Source organism: Nelumbo nucifera, chromosome 2 (assembly GCF_055504915.1).
Source record: "Nelumbo nucifera cultivar China Antique chromosome 2, China Antique-T2T, whole genome shotgun sequence".
NCBI lineage: Eukaryota > Viridiplantae > Streptophyta > Magnoliopsida > Proteales > Nelumbonaceae > Nelumbo > Nelumbo nucifera.
In genome coordinates this window covers 78225481-78243586 of record NC_142650.1, presented here as the reverse complement: position 1 = coordinate 78243586, position 18106 = coordinate 78225481, and positions in this window count along the sequence as shown.

The following is an 18106-nucleotide window of genomic DNA, read 5'->3' as shown; positions in this document are numbered from 1 at the left end:
GATGAATAATGAAGTATCATATGACTAAAAGGAAGTAAAGTCTAGTGATTTGATGCACATATTTGAGAAAAAAAGATTTCATTAACAATTTCATGATGATTTAGTGTACATAAACCAAAAAGGAAGTAAAATCACAGCATTATTCATTGTATAATTTGAGCCAATGGTCATTCATTGTTTCATCTTGTTCATTTGTGTGTGTAGGGGTGTCAATTGGACTGGGTTTGGTCCAACCCGATCCAGTCCAATGTGAATCCACTTACAAATGGACTGGACCCAATCCAGTCCAAATCCAATACAAACCAAATCCAATCCAATCCACTAAAATGTAAATGGATTGGATTTTTGGGTCCAATCCAAACCGAATGAAATATCAAAAATTATATAAAAGCACTTTTGGCATTGAAAAAACACTTTTGTAAAACTACTTTGATAAAAATATTTTTATAAAAGTGCTTTTACAAAAGCACTTTATTGAAAGTACTTCGTAAAAGTTCTTTTGTAAAAGCATTTTTAGAAAAGTACTTCCATAGGCTTGTATTTGTAGAAGTGCTTTTGTAAAAGTACTTTTGTAAAGGTACTTTTGTAAAAGTGCTTTCATAAAAGCTCTTTCATAAAAGTGCTTTTGTAAAATTGCCTTTATAAAAGTGCTTTTGTAAAAGTGCTTCCGTAATTTTTTTTTTGTAAAAGTGATTTCATAAAAGTGCTTAATTTTATTAAAGTGCTTTTATAAAACTACTTCTATAAAAGTGCTTTCATAAAAGTACTTTTGTAAAAATACTTTCGTAAAAGTATTTTTATAAATTGCTTTCATAAAAATACTTTTTTTCTGATCAATTTGTAAAAATACTTTTCATAAAATTACTTTTATAAAAGTGCTTTTGTAAAAGTATTTTCGTAAAAGTGCTTTCGTAAAAGTACTTTCATAAAAGTGATTTTATGTTGGCTTCAGTTTTGATTGATTTCAAATTGGACAAGGGTTTGGCCTCATGATCAGATTATTAGAAATTTGGTTTAGGTCCAATTCAAACAAATAAGAATATGGACCAATTTATTTTGGATTGGTCTAGTCGAATAATTATAATGGACTATCCAAATCCGATTTGATAAGGTTTGGATCGGATTAGATACAAACCAAAACCAGTCGATTGACACCCCTATGTGTGTGGGTCCCATAGCATATAGTATCAAGGTTCAAAATATCGATATGCTCGATATGCCGGTAGAGGTGTATCAGGCAGTATCGGTGGTTTTTTTAGTATTTTTTAGTTTGTTTTTTCAAATCTAGTTTAGAGGAGCTGGTTTAAGGTCTGCCCACCCACTGAACCAGTCAAAAGCTTGATACACCCTCTGTACGGGCGTATCGGGAAGCTCTTGATACGTATTGATATTTTGAACCTTGCATAGTATCCTGTTGGTTGTGCCTCCTTGATGATATATGGTCCGACCCAGTTGGGTGTGAACTTTCCAGCTGACCTGCCTTGTCACACATGTAGGGCTGTCTTCAACACTTTATCCCCCCCTTCTTTAAACTTTCGGGGTTTCACCAACTTATTGAAATTGGATGCCATGAGTTGTTTGTACTTAATTTGTCTTTGGAGGGACTTTTCTTTATCTTCCTCTACGAATTCTAGCTTATTGCAGAGTTGTTGATTCATTTCTTCTGTCTAAAACTGTTTCTCCATCGCATAAGCTACTCTAGCCAAAACTATCTGTATTTCTATTGGTAGGACTGCTTCTTGTCCGTAGACTAAGGAATAGGGTGTTGCCTGAAACACCTCTCGTTAGTCTGAAACACCCACATCCCAGATCCCCTTGATCCAACCATATTTGAGCCAATCAAACCATGTGATTGAGCCCTAGACCACCAAAACACATGCCCATAAAGTTTCAACCCAGGATTTCCCTGTTTACCCTTCTATTAAACCAAGATTCCATTTTGAATCCTCTTATTGACTCAAATTCCTACAATCATGACCCCCTGAACTAATCAGACATTACCACCAGATCCCATATACTCTAAATACACACCTATAAAATTTCAGCCCAAAATACCTTTGTTTGCCTCTCCATCACACCAAGATTCCATTTTGAAGCTTTAAATTAACTGAACCATTACGCTTCCAGATATACCTGATCTAGGCCTAGTTGGGCCACTACTTTGCTTTGTACATACATGACTAGCTGCTCGGAGAGTGGTGGTCTATCCATGAAATATTTGAGTGGATCATCTCTTGCTATCAAGACCACCTTATGGCCTAATATATAATGCCTGAACTTCTGGGCAGCAAAGACCAGTGTTAGGCATTGTTGTTCCATGTGGGAATAGTTCTCTGCAGGTTTTAGTGTCCTGCTGGCATAGTAGATGGGGCACTCTACCTTCTCATTTTCTTGGTTTAATAGGCACCCTATGGCTACTGAATTGGACGTGATGTATAATCGGAACTCTTGGCCATCCTTTGGTGGGGACATGGTTGGTGCCTTAGATAGAACCTGATCTGGTCGAAAGCATTCTGATGCTGCGGTGACCATTTGTACTCTACGGATTTCTTGGTGAGCTTGAGGAGGGGAGATGCAATGTGTGCAAGGCCAGGGATGAACCTCCTTTGGTAAGATACTTTCCCTAGGGACGTCTTTAGCTGCAATTTAGTACATGGGGAGGGAGGTCTAGGACTGCCTTCACCTTGCCCCCGTCTAGGTGGATTCTAGTGTGATAGACCTAGTAGCCTAAAAGCATTCTTGATTGCATTCCGAACGCATACTTGAGGGGGTTGAGTTCTAGGTTGAAGGCTCAACATCGCATTAATACTTTCCTCAATACCTCAACGTGACCCTCTTTTCTCTTAGCTTTTAGGACGATATCATCCACGTAGCACTCTATCTCTTTATGCATCTTATCATGGAAGACACTCGTTATGGCTCTCTGGTAGGTGGCTCCGGCATTCTTCAGACATAAGGGCATCATTTTGTAATAGAAGTTCCCTATCGGCGTTCTGAATGCTGTGTGGGGTGCATCTATAGAATCCATGTAGATCTAGTTGTAGCCACTATATGCATCTTGGAACGAACACAACTGGTTCCCGGCTACAGCATCAATGAGGATCTCCATGTTGGGTAGTGGGAATTCATCCTTTGGGCAGGCCTTATTGAGGTCTCTGAAGTCTACACAACACCTAGGGTGTTTGGGAGGAAGAGAGGGTGTTACCGCCATTACATACTGTCTTTAGGAATACTAAGGTGATGAGGTTTTGGGTGTGGGTACTAACCTTAGATGGACATTCTTCTTTTTGACTGGGACGACATTGGCTAGCCACTATGGATATGTGATGGGCTTTATGAAGCCTATTTGCAGGAGTCATTCGACTTCCTCTTTGATCTTTAGGGCGACTTCTGGTTTGAACACCCTCTGTGGTTGTTTCATTGGTCTGGACTTGGGGTCGATGTAGAGTGAATGCTTGACTAGTGCCGAGTTTAGCCCCGGCATCTGGTCATATGACCATGCAAAAACGTCATGAAACTCTTTCAGGAGACCTATCAAGTTCATCTTTTCTTCTTGGCTCAATTTAGCTGATATGTATAATGGCCTCTTCTCTCATTCTCCAGTGGCCATGCCAACCTCCTCTAGTGGTTCCTCCACTACGCTGTTTGAATCTTGCATGTGCTTAGGAGGCGCATGGATTTCATCATAGTATTGTACTGTTTATTTTGGTTGATCCTGTCGTAGGTGGGATTTTAGTTGTCTGTTCATAATTGTTTATTTTCAATGACATCGTTTGTTGTATTGTGTACCTTCTCTGCTTTGTTGTATTTTGCTATGATGAACTGTGCTTTGTTTGCGATGTGAGCATCGCATTGTTATTGTTATGTTTTTCACAAAATAGCTCTGGGTATAGGAATATGATGTATTCATTGATAAAAAAAGAGACTACAATGATTATTGAACTTAATACATAGGTAAATTAATTATGAATCATACCTCTGGAATGTGATGAGAGGAGAATTTATCATATTTTTATCCCCAATTATTTTGTCTTTTATACTAAATTAGCACCTAATTGGACTCATATTTCTGTTCAGGGCATGAAAGAAGGCATCAAGAGCAAAGAAAGACAAATCGGATGATTTTTCACAGTTTTGACATCGTTCAGTGATCTGGGCCTAACTCGCGTCTCCGAACTCCGAATGGACTGATTCAAGACCCACTAGAAAGATCAGAGAAAAAACCACAACTTTCGTATTTTGGGCTTTCGCTGATGGGGCTTGCATCAAAGTCAAATCCGGGCCCGAAGTCAGGGCAATTTCGTAGAAAGGCCCAATCCGCAGGTGGAGCCCAACTCGCAGAAAAGCCTGGCTGACGCCCAATTCGCAGAGGAGGTCTATTACGAATCCAAGAACAAGAAACTGAGAAGAGTCCTTCCAGATCTAAATTCTTGATGTAATCTTAGAGAGATAAGAGGATTGAGTTCATTAGATAAAAAGATAAGATTAGAATTAGGATAGGACTTTCTATTCTTGTAAAGATCAACTTCAAGAGGAAGTAGGAGACCACCCCCTCCCCTTTAAGCTATATAAAGGAGGGGGCGGATCAGCTAAGGGCATCACTGAATCACTCCATTTCTGATTTGAATCAAGAAGCAAGGAGCAATCAGTCAAGAAGGGTTCAAGAAAGGTTCAAGAATTCAAGAAACTTCAACAAGAAGGTGGCGGCAAGAAGAGGAGATCTCAGCACCATGGGCAAATTCAAGAGTTCTTTCTTCCCCTTTGTTTGCTTTAATTCTTCCATCATGAACTAATTTGTTTTCTTGCTAGGGCTATGGAAAGCCTAACCATGTTAATGAATATATTTTTATCTTCTTGATTTATCCAAGATTGTGATTTCCATATAGTCTATGAATTATTGGGCTTATTGCAATTAAAAGCTTGGCCACCTCTTAATTGATTTGGGTTATGTGAATGAATTGAGAGAGTAATTCACATAATTGACAGAATAATTCATAGTGTGAATTGAATGCTATATAGAGATATATATACATGATTTATCTGAATTTAATGGTTTTCTTGGACTTAATGCACTTCCATCTTGAGAGCTCTACTCGAGAGATCGAAGGGTTACCTGATGGGCGTAGGTTTAGTATATCTCGAGAGAGAATACTAAATAAATTTGGAAAAATCTCAGCTTATGGGAATGACAATTTGTCTTGGATAATTGGACCCATCAATATTCATTACATTGGTTAGGTGGACCAAAAGTCCTACCGATTTCATCATTTGCATATTCAATTAGTGATCACCCTTGTTTTTATTTTCTTTGTTCCAGTTTTATTTTCAGTAGTTCTTGCTCAATCCTAAATTTCGATTGTCCAAATAATTAGGGAAAACTGTGATTCTAATACTTATTTTGTTAAATCCCCGTGGGAATGATATTATTATACTACTTGATAACTAGTGCACTTGCTAGGGTTATATATTTATAGCTATCAAGTTTTTGGCGCCGCTGCCGGGGATTTAATCCTAAAATAATATTGGAACTTGTTAACCTTGGTTAATTTGTTTTTGTTTTTATTTCTGTTTTGTTCCTTATTTTTTTATTTTATTTTATTTATTCGAACTTTTGCTGTGTTCAGATTTATTAGTGCATGACACACACTAGAAGAGAAGGACTAGCAAGATTCGATCCTGAAATAGAAAGAACCCTTCTTTATTTAAAGAGATGCTTAGGGAGTATCCTCACCATGGAATACCAGCTTGGTATCAAAATCAGACCTTTTATAATGGCATTACCCCCCTAATCGATCTATTATTGATGCAGCCGCAGGTGGTACAATCATGAGGAAAACTCTAGAAGAAGCATATGACCTAGTGGAGGAGATGGTATCAAACAACTACCAATGGAGTAATGATCGAACCAATCAGAGGGGAGTACACCACACTGATTCCTTTGCATCCCTATCTGCACAAATTGCCAACCTAAATAAGAGACTGGATAATTTTAGTATTGCATCCATGAATACACCATCTAGCATCTCATGCGATTTATGTGGTCAAATAGGACATACTAATTCTGATTGTCAATTAAATAGTCATTTTATTTCCCATGAGAATGCTAATTTTATCTCTCATGCTGGCATGTCAAACTTCAACCCATACTCCAATACATACAACCTAGGGTGGAGGAATCACCCAAATTTTTCATGGAGTAACAATCAGCAAAAGGCACCCATGGGTTTCCAACCATAGCCGCCCCCACAAGAAAAAAAGAACAATCTGGAGGAAATGATCTCTAAGTTCATTAATGCCACTGAAGCAAGGTTCCAAAGCCATGAAGCATCGATTAAGAACTTAGAAGTTCAAGTGGGGCAGATTATAAATCTGTTGTTAGAAAGAAAAGAGGAACAACTGCCCAGCAATATGGAGAAGAATCCAAAAGAGCAAGTAAATACCATAGCTTTAGGAAGTGGGAAGACATTTGGCAAACCCCAGAAGGATGATAAGGAAGCTGATGTGGCCGATCTGCAAAAGGAGATCGAAGGGAGTACACCTAAACTGAGAAATAAGAAGGGTAATGCTCATGTGGCTGTGGATATTGATTCAACATCCTCGTCAGGCACAAAAGGCACACCCCTAGAGACCTTAGCCGCGGTTCGGGCGGCCCTAATACAGTTGGAAAAGGAAGTTGGGAATTCAGCTCAGCCATTTCAGTCACCATCAGCCCCTACCACATCTGCATTTGCACATTCAGGTACTCGAGCCTCAGCCTACCATGTTTCAGCTCCAAGTAATACTGAACACTGTTGGGTAATAGATTCAGGTGCATCCGACCATATGACTAGCTTGCCATCCTTGTTCACTACATGTCACTTATCCTCTGGTAGAGATAAAGTATCCATTGCTGATGACTCTCTTGTTCCCATTTCTATTAAGGGTGACATCAAGTTATCTGATACCATCTCTCTATCTTCTGTCTTGCATGTTCCTAAGCTTGATACTAACCTGCTTTTAGTCAGTAGTATTACCAAACATATGAACTGTTCAGTAACCTTTTTCCCTGGCCGATGTGTTTTTCAGGACTTGGAGACGAGGAAGGTGATTGGGACTGGCCTTGAGACGAATGAGATCTATCTGCTCGGAGAGAGTTCTCGTTGGGAAGAGCCAGTGGATAAGAATTCCTTTGTTTTCTTAGTTTGTGAGTCCAGTTATGCTTTGGCATAATCAATTAGGTCATTTATCTTTTCGGTCTTTGAAGAGTCTGTTTCCTGTTTTATTTGAGTCTGTTGAGATGTCGAAGTTGAGATGTGAGAGTTGTGAGTTTGCCAAACATTGTAGAACATCTTATTCTTTGAGTAATAAAAGGAGTAATAATTCTTTTGATATTGTGCATACTGATGTTTGGGGGCCATATCACATCCCTTCTATGGGTGGGTACAGATATTTTCTGTTGTTTGTTGATGACTATACCCATTTTTCTTGGGTCTATCTAATGCGTTCTCGAGATAAGGTTTCCGCTCTGATCCAAAACTTTCATCAGATGATTCTAACCTAGTTTAGGGCCAAAGTCAAAGTTCTCTGATCCAATAATGCAAAGGAATACTTTGCTAAGCCATTAACTTCTTACCTCCTTAATCATGGGGTTATTCACTAGAGCACTTGTCCTCATACACCACAGCAGAATGGGGTTGCCAAAAGGAAGTATAGGCACATCTTGGAGGTGGTTAGAAGCATTATGTTTACCTTCAATGTACCTATTTGCTTCTGGGGTGATGCTATCATCACGGTAGTATATTTGATTAATCGGGTTCCTTCCCAGGTCCTTGATATGAAACTCCCTTTGACACTTCTATACCCAGATGAGGAGTTGTTTACTGTTCCTCTTAAAACCTTTGGTTGTACCTGTTTCGTTCAGCTTCTCGGGCCCCATCATTCCAAGTTTGACCCTAAGGCCTTCAAATGCATTTTCCTCGGTTATGCACAAACTCAAAAGGGTTATTCTTGCTATGATCCTGTTTCCGGGAGGAAGTTTGTCTCCATGGATGTCACCTTCTTTGAGGAGACACCCTATTATCCTAGGGTTTCTCCTCAGGGGGAGAGCAGTGAGAGTGGGGATTTGGGTCTTTTTCCTCAGGGGGAGCGTAGTGAGAGTGGGGTTAGCACATCTGAGGCTGTTCCTTTACCTATTCCATTGGGTGATGAAGGCTGTAATGGTGAGGGTGGTTAGAGGGATCAGGAGTTGAAAGTCTATCACAGGCGAGGCAGGTAGGTTGATCCCAGTCATCGGCAGTCCAGGCCAGCTCCAGTTCCTTCTACGGCTCCAGATCCAGGTATTACAGTCCCAGGGCCCACTGAGACACCTTCCACTGTTGCCACTTCCCCTCTTGCGGATGACCTTGACCTCCCTATTGCCATCCGTAAAGGGAAACGTCATTGCACCACATCTACAATCAGCCTTGAATCCTAATGGATTTCAGATTAGGAAAGATAGAAGAAAAGCAAGGAAAAGAAGAAAAGAGAGGAGAAGAACAGGAGAACACAAAGGTTTGAAAGGAGAGACAGATTCTAAATTGATCTGCCGCTGCCACTCTCTTATTATTTATAGGTTATGTTCAATACATAGAGGAAACGACAGATCTGCCCTTAATACTTACATGACAAATAAAGCAAATAACAAACTGAAATAACACGCTGACCACCAACTAACACTAACATGACTGAAACAAAAAATTGCACATACTGTCCTACGAACACAATGGGGACCACAGCTGTGGGGCCCACATCAATGTTCTCTACACTCCCCCTCAAGTTGGGAATAGATATTTTGAAGGGATGAGAGATCCATCGTATGGACACCCAAATCTTGTGGAATAAAGGGGTGAATTTCAAAAAATTTTCCTCTCCCTTTCAACTGGGAATCGCATTCCCTATTTAGAAAATCATATTTTCAAGGATCAATCTTGAACCATAAACTGAACCAGATCTGAACCAAAAGGAGTAGGAGAGGATTATACCTGATACGGAGAAAAAGTATCTCCCAAGGAAAGTGTTCACGCCCAAGGAAGGATCCAAAGACTGCTCCCACTAAAGATGGCGCAGTGTAGGATGGAGCAGAATCAGCAGTATTCTTCTCCAAGAATTCTGTCATTCGCAAGAAACAGCAGGATGGCACGTGAGCACAGCTTCCTATCAATTATTTCTCAAAGAATTGATGTCAAGATCGAATCTTGACTTCTCCCACAACTGGAGATCGAACTGGATGTCTGGCGGCTGTAGGAAGGAGGCGGCAGTAAAGATCTTTGCAGGGATTGTAGAAATCTTTCTTCTGTGATTTCAGCTCTGAAGAGGTTCTGATTATGTGATGTTTCTAAAGGCTGCCGCCCCCTCCTATTGTAAACCCAAAGGATCAGCTCCTAATCCAATTAGGAGTCGCTAACCCAAATCATATTTGGATCAGACATCCCCTTAGGTGATAAGGATAAACCCTTATCTTTTCTGCAGATTAGATTAGCCTTCTCCTAATCTCATTAGGAGGTTTCTAGATCTGAATATGATTCAGATCTGGACTCTCTGAGTGGATAGGGTTAAGACCCTATCTGCTGATCCATCTCAGAATTCGCCCATATTTAACTTATTAAATAAGTCCAGTTCGAAATGGGCTTTAGGCCCATTAAGCTTATGTGCTCACTTAACCTTCCTAACTGCTGCCCAGTTGGGCTTCCTTGTTTGGCGTGGGACCCAAGCATTGATCTACACATCAGCCACATGGGTTCGGCCCAACCTTTGTCACAAGGCCTGGCCGAATACACTGTTATGGACAGTGCACCCCCTGAAACCCATCAAATGGGCTCTATGGGCCCAACACTTACCCTAAGTGGTCCCTGGGCCAAGCCACCTTGTAACACCCAGGGACTGTGGGCAGATGCAAGATTAGCCCATCAGGTATTATCCTCAATGGTCTTACACTTAACCTCTCAGCCCATAATGATCAAACACTGCCCGACAAGAGATGACCTCTCCCTCAGTTGCAAGGAACAGTGTTGCACTCTCTACTTATATGGATCCCGGGAATTGAAACCTTTGGCAAACATTTTAGAAACCATAATATATATACTTTTATATCTCATATAAAATATATTTTTCAAAAACAAATCTCAACGATTGAAATCGGCTGCTGGCAATCTTGGTTTCCATCAAAGAGAGTGCATCCCCGATCATTACCTTTGTCCGACAAAGGGGCTGATCCTGTCACTATGATCACCCACTCAGATGAATTCTCAGACTGTCCCAACATACCCAGGTTTTGACCCCCGCTAAGGATCTCACTGATTGGTACATCAAAGACAGCCCAATCTGACACCTAGTGCAGTGTCATAGTCGAGTCTAGGGGTTAGGTGTAACTTTCCAGTTTTGCCCATTAATCTCCAAGGTCCAGGGCAATACTGGAAATCTGGTCCAGTTCAAAGATTCAATTAATCCTACACTGTATGCGCCTAGGGTCTCATTCTGGCAGTTGAGACCAGCCACCCCAACCGACTTGGTGGCACAACAGTGTCAGCCTTATCAGGATAGGTCTCCCTAGACCGACCCACTAGCTGTGAACATTCTAAACTAACACGAGTCTCATTAAGTGTTCAGTTTAAGGGTATTACACAGAAACATACCATGGGAACATGAATCAAATATGCACTTTTATTCATTTACAATAAACTCATAAAGTACATCATTCTGATTGAAGCTAAGGGCATACAAAACTGTCCAACATATTTATCATTCCCAACTTGGATAGGTCTGCCTCTAACTTCTTCCTTGGTACAGCCTTGGTTAGGATATCTGCGAGCTGCAGGTTGGATGTCATATACAGGAGACGCACTTCCTTTTGTGAGACCCTCTCTCGGACAAAATGTCGATCAACTTCGATATGCTTAGTTCTGTCATGTTGCACCGGATTGTGAGCTATATTAATAGCCGCCTGATTATCACAATACAACATCAAGGGCTTCTCATAATCAATACCCAACTCTTCAAGTAGTGATCTCAGCCATAGGATTTCAGCCACTCCGTTAGCCACTGACTTGTATTTAGCTTCGACACTAGAGCGGGAAACAACACTTTGTTTCTTACTCCTCCTAGAGACAAGGTTACCTCCCACAAGGGCACAATATCCAGAGGTAGACCTCCTGTCATCAGCACTCCCAGCCCAATCAACATCTGTATAGACCTCCACCTTCATGTGATTATCGTTCTTGAACAGTATACCCCTACCCGGGCATCTCTTCAAGTATGCTAATATTCTCTCTACCACAAGAAGATGAGTAGTTCTAGGGGAATGCATGTACTGGCTGACAACACTAACTGCATAACTGATATATGGCTGAGTGAGGCAGAGATATAGGAGCTTTCCAACCAACCGTTGGAACAGAACTTTGCCTTCAGGAGGCTCCCTGCCCTCTGCACTGATCTTGTGATTCTGTTCAATGGGTGTATCAGCAGGCTTGACACCTAACTTTCCAGTTTCTGCCAACAGATCTAGAACATATTTTCTCTGAGAGATAAATATCCCTTGTTTAGATCTAGCAACCTCAATACTCAAAAAGTACCGTGATGCACGAAGATCTTTCACCTCAAACTCTTGATGAAGGAGCTGTTTGAGGGACTCAATCTCGCTACTATTATTTCCTGTCACTACAATATCATCCACATATATAGCAAGCAGGGTCAAAGAGGAGTCCACCTTTTTAATGAATAGTGTGTGATCTAACTGGGCCTGTACATAACCGAATTTTCCAAGGGCTAGTCTGAATCTATCAAACCAAGATCTAGATGACTGCTTTAATCCATACAATGCCTTATTCAATCGACAAACCTTCTTACCTGTCTCTGTATCATAGAATCTAGGAGGCAACTGCCTGTAGACTTCTTCCTGTAAGTCTCCATTCAGAAAAACATTTTTAACATCCATCTGGAATAAGGGCCAAGAATAACTTGCTGCAAGGGATAATAGAACTCGGATGGTGGTCATCTTGGCTACCGGGGCAAAGGTCTCCAAGTAGTCTATACCATAAGTCTAGGTGAACCCCTTTGCAACCAGTCGGGCTTTGTACCTTTCAATGGAGCCATCAACATTATGCTTCACAGTAAATACCCATCTACATTGAACTGGCTTCTTTCCTTTGGGTAGGTCAACTAGCTCCCAAGTGCTATTTTTTAATAGGGCATCCATTTCAACTTGCATTGCATCTTTCCACTCTGGAACTGATAAGGCTTCTTGCACTATTCTGGGAATAGGGACATTGGCAATGGAAGTGAGATAGAACCTGTAAGAGGGAGATAGGCAATCATAGAATAAAGACTGGGAAATGCAGTGAGCTGTAGATGTGGTGCAATGCCGTTTCCCTTTACGAACAACAATAGGGAGGTCAAGGTCATCAGTAGTTACGAACTATTGACCTATAAGAGGGAGATAGGACCTTTATGCATTTGTATTGCTTCTTCTGCTCTGCTACTCTGGGAAGCTCTCTCGGCTGCTCTGGTAATTGGAATGCCTCGACTTTGGATACTCGGGTTTCTCCATCCTTAACAAGCTCAGTGTAGTAGATCACGTCTTGGAGGTGGGCTTCTGATTTTTTGAACAGGATACAGGTGGCCGGGATTCTGACGGTTTGGCCTTTGTATTTGGGTTTGATGCACTGGTGATATGTGGATTGAAGGGATGGGATATCCATCACATGGATGGCCAAGTCTTGCGGAATGGACTGCGCGAATTTCAAACAAAAAAATTTGCCCATCTTTGCAGGGAATCGAATTCCCTATTTTAGAAAACAAATTTTCAAGGATCAATCTTGAACCATGAACCAAACCAGATGTGAACCAAAAGGAATAGGAGGGAGGATGTACCTGATACGGAGAAACAGTATCTCCCAATGGAGTGTTCACGCACAAGGAAGGATCCAAAATCTGCTCCCACTGAAGATGGTGCAGTGCAGGATGGAGCAGAATCAGCAATGTTCTTCCAAAAGAACTTGACCTTTCGCAAGAATCAACTAGATGGCTTGTGAGTACAGCTCCAACCAATCTTTTCCCAAAAGATTGGAATCAAGATCAGATCTTGATTTCTCCCAAGAACTGGAGATCGAACTGAAGGTAATGGCGGCGGCAGGAAGGAGGCGGCAAGAGAGTATTCGCAGGGTGCAAAAATCTCTCTTCTTGTGATTTTCAGCTCTAAAGAGAATTGAACATCAATCACTGACTATTGCCGCCCCTTTCTCCTTTCATAATCTTAAAGGGATCAGCTCCTAATCCCATTAGGAGTTGCTAATCCAAATCATATTTGAATTAAAAGTCCCTTTAAGTGATAAGGGATAACCCATATCTTATCTGCAGATCAGATCAACCATCTCCTAATCTAATTAGGAGGCTTCCAGATCTAAATCTCATTTAGATCTTGGACTCTCTAAGTGGATAGGGTCTAAGCCCAATCCTATCAGCTGATCCATATCAGAATTCGCCCCTTTTAATTGACTGATCAAATCAGCCCAGTTCGAAATGGGCTTAAGGCCCATTTAAGGTTATGTACTCACTTAGCCTTCCAGACTGCTGCCCAGTTGGGCTTCCTTGTATGGCGTGGGACCCAAACATTGATCTACACATCAACCACATGGGTTCAGCCCAGCCTTTGTTACAAGGACTGGCCGAATACACTGTTATGGACAGTGCACCCCCTGAAACCCATCTTATGGGCTCTATGGGCCCAACACTTACCCTAAGTGGTCCCTGAGCCAAGCCACCTTGTAACACCCAGGGACTGTGGACAGATGCAAGATTAGCCCATCAGGTATTATCCTCAATGGTCTTACACTTAACCTCTCAGCCCATAATGATCAAACACTGCCCGACAAGGGAGGACCTCTCTCTCGACTAGAAGGAACAGTGTTGCACTCTCTGTTTACATGGATCCTGGGAATTAAAACCTTTTGCAAATCATTTCGAAACCATAACATATATATATATATATATCTTTGTATAAATATATTTTGCAAAACAAAATCTCAACAATTGAAATCGGCTGCCGACAGTCTTGGTTTCCATCAGAGAGAGTGCATCCCCGATCATTACCTTTGTCCGACAAAGGGGCTGATCCTGTCACTATGATCACTCACTCAGATGAATTCTCGGACTGTCCCAACATACCCAGGTTTTGACCCCCACTAAGGATCTCACTGATTGGTACATCAAAGACAGCCTAATCCGACATCTAGTGTAGTATCATAATCGAGTCTAGGGTTAGGTGTAACTTTCTAGTTTTGCCCATCTATCTCCAAGATCCAGGGCAATACTAGAAATCTGGTCCGGTTCAAAGGTTCTATTAATCCTACACTACATGTGCTTCGGGTCTCACCCTAGTAGCTGAGACAAGCCACCCCAATAGTTGGCCGCACACCAGTGTTTGCCTTGGCAGGACAAATCTCCTCAGACTTACCCAATGGTTGTGAACATTCTAAACTAACACATGTCTCATTAAGTGTCCAGTTTAAGGGTATTATACAGAAACACATCACATGAACATGAATCAAATGAGTACTTTATTCATTTACAATAAATTCATAATGTACATAATTCTGATTGAAGCTAAGGGCATACAACTATCTAACATGGATGGGACCAATGCTAGGCCTTGTATAAATGGGCGACTAAGTAAAGCATGAAAGGAAGTCTTTCCAGACACTACTTGGAATTCTTGCTCTATTGAGAAAGGGCCGATGGCTACTGGTAGCATGAGGGAGCACTCTGTGACGGACACATTGCAGTTGAAATCAGTGACTTCTGTGGGCAAGCCTTTGATGGCATCGCGTGGTGTGTTCATCAGTCGCAAGGTATGTATAGAGATTATGTTTACAGAGCTTCCTTGATCTACGAAGGACCGTTGCATCTTGTAGCCCCCTATTTTAGATGTTATGTATAAAGGGCAGTTGTGGTGCGGGTCTGCCGCGAGCATATCCTCCGGTGTGAATTCTACTTTGAGCTTGTCCATACGATGTAGTTCTAGAGGCCTCCTAAATGCTTCAGCGAGTGCCTTGACAATGTGTCTCCAAACTGTGCTATTTGCCCCTTGTTTGCTAAAAATTGTTGGAGCTCTGTGCTCTGTTCGAAGCGTTGGATTAACATATCTCTTTGTCTCGTCTTGTGGGCGCCCCGACCACGTTGATGCTGCCCCCTGCGATGTGCTGGGAGGGGATCAGTCTCTACCTGGCCGGGCTTCCTCTTGACATAGTCGTCTAACTTGACTTTTTGTGTGAAAAGCCACTCTAGCGTGAAACAGTCCATGAGGTTATGCTTCTGCGACTGGTAGAAGTTGCACTAGCGGGATTTCAGTCTGTCTTTCTCAGGGTCGATTCCGACCGCTGGGGGTGGCAAGTTGATTACACGATCCTCCACTAGCTTGTTCATAATCATAGTCACCTCACTCTTACTGCATGGGAATGTTGGTGGGGGTGGCGGGAGTGAGTTGCTTCATCAGATATCGCCGCAATAATACGGCGCTTGGTAGGGTCCTCTTGTGCCACGGGGTTTGCGGTCTACCGCGTACGCTTCTGGATTAGCGTAAGGTAGCCTTTGTGTGGTGGGGTGCATCCCTTGTGTGCATTGCTCTACAAAACCTTTCTCTGTTGTGTGTTCCTCGAAGATCGAATGGGTTAGCTTCTGATATCGCATGACGTTGGCCAGGAGGTCCTCCCCGGCTCCAAGGTGAACCATTTGGACAAAAACTTATTTGTGAGCTCCGCCCATGAGTCAATGCTCCCTGCCGTTAGGTTGACAAACCAGGAATAAGCCAGTCCAATCAGGGATTTGGAGAATTCCTTGACCTTCAAATCTTCATCCCGGGCAAATGCGCCTAGTGTGTCCTCAAACTTATTGACATGTTCCTACGGGCTCCCTTTCTGCCCGTCATATTGGGGCCATTGCTGTGGAGGGGTGTAGTTAGTTGGGTAAGGCTTATATCTTGACAATAAATCCGATTGGAAAATAAAGTAGAGAAGAGAAGAGAAGAAAAAAGAAGAGAAGAAGAAAGAAAGGACGAATAAGGATTAGAGGCAATGGAACATTGTTGGCGGCACCGACTTCTATTATAATATATAGGGTGACAAAAAATAAGAAGGAATAAGACCTTTGTGCCCTTGTTGTAAGTAAAGTACAACAGCAGAAAAAATAAAATGCTTTAACCAACCTAACAGACCCTAACAAAAATAAAATAAATTCTTTCAACACTCCCCCTCAAGTTGGAGCATAGATGTCAATCATGCCCAACATGTCACACAAATCATTATGCCGCACATGATGAAGACCTCTGGTGAAGATGTTTGCAAGTTGTTCTTCTAAGCTGACATATGGGGTGCACACTTCTCCCTTCACAAGTTTTTCTCCAATAAAATGCTTGTCCACTTCAATGTGTTTCATCCTATCATGGAGGACTAGATTAGCTGCAATGTTGATAGCCGCCTTATTGTCGCAATAGAGTGACATAGGGTTGCTAATTGCAAAACCCAGTTCACCTAACAGATTTTCTTATCCACATGATTTCAGCAACCCCATGAGACATAGCTCTGCATTCTGCTTCAGCACTAGATCTAGCCACCACACTTTGCTTCTTACTTCTCCATGTGACTAGGTTTCCTCCTACAAAGGCACAATACCAACTGGTAGACTTTCGGTCATCAATTACCCCTGCCCAATCAACATCAGTATATACTTCCACCTTTAAATGTCCATGTTTCTGGAACAACAAACTAGTTCTAGGAAACTTTTTGAGGTATCTAAGGATCCTCTCTGCAGCTTCAAGGTGAGTTGTCATAGGATTGTGCATGAATTGACTAAGGACACCCACTGCATAAGCAATATCAAGCCTAGTCATAGACAAATACAAGAGTCTCCCTACAAGTCTCTGAAACTTCTTCACATCTTTCAAGAACTCTCCCTGACTGTCTCCTAGTTGATGGTTAGGTTCAATTGGTCTCACCCCTAGTTTGCCCGTATCTTCTAGTAGATCTAGTACATATTTCCATTGGGAAATAAATATGCCATTGTGAGAGCGGGCAACTTCAATTCTAAGGAAATAATGTAAGGGGCCTAGATCTTTCACCTCAAATTGAGTGGCTAAGAATTTTTTGTCTTTGTATTTCAGCCGTCAAATCTCCTATGATCACTATGTCATCCACATACACAATTAGAGCTGCAATTTTCCCTTCACCTTTCTTCACAAATAGGGTGTGGTTTGATTGGCATTGTTTGAACCCCATCTGTTGAACCGCTAAGTGGAACTTACTAAACTAGGCCGGAGGCGATTGTTTTAGCCCATATAAAGATTTTTTTAACTTGCACACTTTCTGTTCACTGCCTTTGGCACAAAAACCTGGAGGTTGGGTCATGTACACTTCCTCTTCTAAGTCACCATTCAAGAAAGCATTTTTGATGTTCAATTGGTGAAGTTCCCAGTCAAGATTTGCTGCCAATGAAAGAAGAATCCTGATAGAGTTCATCTTGGCTACTGGAGCAAAAGTCTCTGCCTCGTCCACTCCATATATCTGTGTAAAAAATTTTGCCACCAGTCTGGCGTTGTACCTTTCAACAATTCCATCAGCCTTGTGTTCCATTGTGAACACCCACTTGCAACCCACTAGTTCCTTCCCTTCAGGAAGATCCACCAAACTCCCTAGTGCAATTTTTGTGTAATGCATCAATTTTTCCTTCATTACATCTGTCTATTCAGGTTTGGATAAAGCTTTTGCCACATTCTTAGGAACAAGGATACTGTCAACAGAAGAGAGGAATGCACGATATAAAGGTGAAATATGGTCATATGACACAAAGTGGGAGATTGGATGATTAGTGGTGCAAGATCTAACACCCTTTCTCTTAGCAATGGGAACATCAAGATCATTAATGACAGGGGAATCCACATTGAGAGGAACAAACATATCAATAGGAGCAAGTGTACCTGGCTGATGAGAAAGGTCAACCTCCGGTGAAGCCGATGATGTTGGTTGCATAGTGTCAGGTTCCACAGCTCTTGAACTCTGCTGGCTTTTGTGGTGGTGAAGAAAGACACGGAATGGAGGAGGATCAA